Raw genomic sequence first — 4275 nt, forward strand, 5'->3', positions numbered from 1 at the left:
AGCGAGGTTTCGACAAATTGCATACTGGAGACGAATATGGGTGACTCCGGAGTTAGTCAACTACGCCCAAGCAATACTAGAAGTTAGGGAGCGGGATGTGAACAACAAACTAGCATGGTTTAGGTTTGTTAAACACATCCTATTTGAGATGGGCCTAAGTCAGCTGTGGATATGTCCGGTAAGCAGCACTTTTCCCAGCAGGCTTCAGCTAAAAGCGGCTTCCTGGCATCTGATTTACACCAAGAGATATTCGGCAGTCGGTACTTCTTCTCTGACTAGTGCCTTCCTTGAAACCAAACATGAACCTCTATTGGAGTCATATTGGGACCTAATCACATCTTCACGTGACAGAAAATTATTTCACCAGTTTCGAGTGGGGTCCCTAATGACGAGGGTCTTCACCTCAAAATGGTCCAATTCTGTTGTGTCTAATAATAGATGTCCGTTCTGTCCAGAGAGACCCGACTCTGTGGCCCACATATTATTTGCTTGTCCAGCCTACAGAGTACCAAGGCATTGTTGGTTGAAACCGATCTTCCTGCGACTGGGCACAAGGCTACACAATGAGGCATTTAGAATACTTAAAATAGCAGTGGATGGTCCCACCGTGATTTCTATTGCAAAGTTTCTGGGCTGGGTCTGGGTGATTCGCTGGAAGGAAGCGAGGCACTGATTGAAGCTAATACATTGCTTTGTCCGCACTTTAATTGTCTCCATGGACTTATCTGTTTAGAACTGATGCTCCATATATTATCAGGTTTTTTATACCATATGTTTTAAATATCCTCTATATTATTTATTGTCTTAACATGTTCATAATGTCCTTAGTCCAATCATGTATAAGTTTTTTATGAAATTGTTGTATATATCTAACCAGCTGTTATGTACGTTTTAAGATGACTTTTGTGATTTATTTTTTAAATCGAAATACATTTTATAAACTGAAAAACTGAAATATCATTATTTCTGCTCATTTTTTCCTCTTTCTATGTGTGCTGCATTCTGCAACACACACAGAAAGAGGAAAATGCCTCTTAAAATTGTTTCTGTGCAGGAAGGTGATCTTCTTGCATAAAAACAATCCTGCTGACAACACAGGCACCTTTGGGCCATGGTGCAAGGGGCCCTGCAATGGTGCTAGGCAGCCAAAACGGCACCTTGGCAGAGGGAAAGAATAAGAATGCACTGCATTGGATAAACACTATGCATTGCTGCCCTATGCCAAATCCCCATAAATAAGGGCCCTAGTCTATTCTATTTGTAGTAATTTATATGCATATATGCATATTTCCAGAATATTCCCAATTAATTCCGATCTTGGATGGGCCAATTCACAAATGCCTTCTAGATTACTACAGGAGTACAATGAGTGCTAGGCCAGCACTTTAAAAAGAAATATTTGTCGCCTCCAAATGTCAGCTGGAAGAGTTACATGTGATATTGTTGGGGATTTAAATATTCATTTTAATGCTGTCTCATGCGCTATTGCCAAACGCCTCCTACAGGATCTGGAAGCTCTTGACCTACATCTCCGTAACTCTGACCCTACTCACAAGGCCGGAAATCTTTTAGACCCTATTATTTCCAACTTGACGAACATCTCTTATCAATCCTCTACCCCTGTACTCTGGTCAGACCATTTTTTAGTTAATTTTTCTATTAAAACATGTGTAGCTGATACGTCCAGGCCAGACCTCCCCCACAAAACTAGCAGGAACTGGAAACGACTAGACCTAGACAGATTAAATTCCCTCCTGGTCAACTCCACCCCGTCTGTTTCCAACATAACGATCAAAGAGCTACCTGCCATTAGTTTTTGGCTAACTACAGCTCTGGATTCCTGCCTGCCTACCCAAAAAAATAAAACTCAAATTCATCACCCCCCGGCTCCCTGGTTCAACGACTCCTTACGCCTTGAAAAATCCAACTGCAAAAAGCTAGAACGTATCTGGCGCGCAAAATATAACCCTGAGCACAAAGCCAACTACAGGTCCGCTCTAAAATCCTACCACATGGCATGTGACACCGCCAGAGCTAGCTTTGCCAACAACACCATACTCACGGCTCAAAACAGGCCTAAGGCCCTGTTTAATATTGTCAAGGAGCTCTCTGGTGCTTCCTCAGTTCCTAAAGATCCCTGTTTAGACACTGCTCAGTGTAATGCTCTAGCCAATTTCTTCCGGGAAAAGATAGACAAAATTTATGCCATTTTTGATTCAACTCCTGACACTCCTACTCACCTCGCTCATAATCCCGACAACCCTCCCCTGGACACCCCTCTCTGTCCCCTGCCTACCATTCCCCAACTGCTTACCTGGGATCCCATTTCCCCCACACTTCTAAAGAAGTACCTCCAGAACATCAAATCTGGCTCTCCCCTGGACCCCCTCCCCCCTCAAGTTCTGTGCTCCCTCGACCCAGTTCCACTCCGCATTATTTTGGATGTCCTTAACTCCTCCCTGGTAGAAGCGACTGTCCCGAAGGAATGGAAGCACGCTATGGTGGTTCCATTATTAAAAAAGGCCAATGCGGACCCCAACAATCCTTCCAACTTTCGCCCTATTTCACTGCTTTCTTGCTTCTCCAAGATTTTGGAGAAACATGTGAATTCTTTACTTAGCTCTTTTGTTGAATCCACCAATTTTCTCCACTGCTCTCAATCCGGGTTCAGGGCCGGTTTTTCCACGGAAACTACCCTCCTTGGGGTGTCAGAAACCATCAGACGCCAAGTGGATAATGGCGAGACGGTGGCACTCATTCTACTTGACTTGAGTGCCGCTTTTGACACCGTCTCCCATTCCATCTTATTATCCACCCTGGAGGCAGCAGGTGTCGGTGGTACCGCCCTGGCCTGGATTGCAAACTTTTTGTCTGATCGCACGTTTCAGGTTTTCTCCTCTTCTTCTGCTTCATCCATTCTCCCTTCCTCTCACGGTGTTCCCCAGGGTTCCATCCTTAGTCCCCTTTTTTTTAACCTCTACGTAAGGCCTCTTGCGTCCCTGGCGGAACAGGCTGGCCTCACAATTTATTCCTATGCCGATGACACTCAAGTCATCTATTCCCTATCTACTAATAAAAACCTCCCTTCCTCCTCTCTCCAAATTGGACTGAAGCAGATATCGGACTGGATGCTAAAGCACAAACTGAAGCTTAACGGGGATAAAACAGAGCTGCTCCTGTTTGGCCCCGACACCTCTCTCTGGGGCCCTCACCATTGGCCTCCGGAGATGGGTCCTCTACCTACTCCTTCAGTGTCTGCTCGCAATCTCGGTGTGATCTTCGACAACCAACTCACCTTCAAACATCATGTTGTGAAAGTTGCGGCCACCTGTACGACCATCATCAGGTGGCTGAGAAAGATCACTTGGATGTTGCCTACAGACACCTTGAGGACCGTCGTCCAGGCACTTGTCATCTCTCGCCTGGACTATGGGAACATCCTGCTCTTAGGTGCTGCCAAAGAGGTAACCAGAAAATACCAGGTGGTTCAGAATATGGCAGTCCGCCTGATTTGTCAACTTCCTGCCAGATCCTCGGTCACCCACCACAGGCGGAACCTGCACTGGTTGTGCATTGAAAGCAGAGTGCACTTTAAAGCACTCTGCTACATGCATAAAATCACGACTGATAAAGCCCCGCGCTATCTTGCTGCTTTAGTTCAGCAATATGTTCCCCCTCGCACACTTAGGTCCTCATCGCACAACAAATTTCAAATTCCACGCGTCAACAGAGCTAAAATGGGTGGCCGCTCATTCGCTCTGCTGGCCCCATCCTTATGGAATTCTCTTCCTCAGTCCTTACGCACGGAATCGTGCTTTCTGAAATTCCGTAAGGGAATAAAGACCTGGCTTTTTAACAACTAATGTCCCTTCCTCCTTTCACTGATCAGTTTGCTCTAGCGCCGAGAAACCTCCGGGTAGCTGTGCGCTTAATAAGTGTAATAATAAATAAAAAAATAAATAAAAATAACTGTATTTTTACTTAAATTGCCTTCATCCTAAAATGCATACAACCAAAACATTTAAATGTACAAGACCTACTCTTCAATGAGGTGTGTTTGGGGGCTCACGTCCCCTTATTTATCAGAAGGGAAGTGTTTCTCCCCTTAAGAGTTATTTAGCACCTTTTCTTTATGTAGTTTATAATATATATATTTCTGTTCCTGTGTTTTATCTGTGCCACTTCATTTCTTATCTGTTCCTGCGAGCAGCAAAGAACGATTTATTAATTTTAAGGGTCTAGCTCATGTCATATAGGTGACCAAGAAAAGCAAAG

This window comes from Lissotriton vulgaris, chromosome 7 (assembly GCF_964263255.1).
Source record: "Lissotriton vulgaris chromosome 7, aLisVul1.2, whole genome shotgun sequence".
NCBI classification, from domain to species: Eukaryota; Metazoa; Chordata; class Amphibia; order Caudata; family Salamandridae; genus Lissotriton; species Lissotriton vulgaris.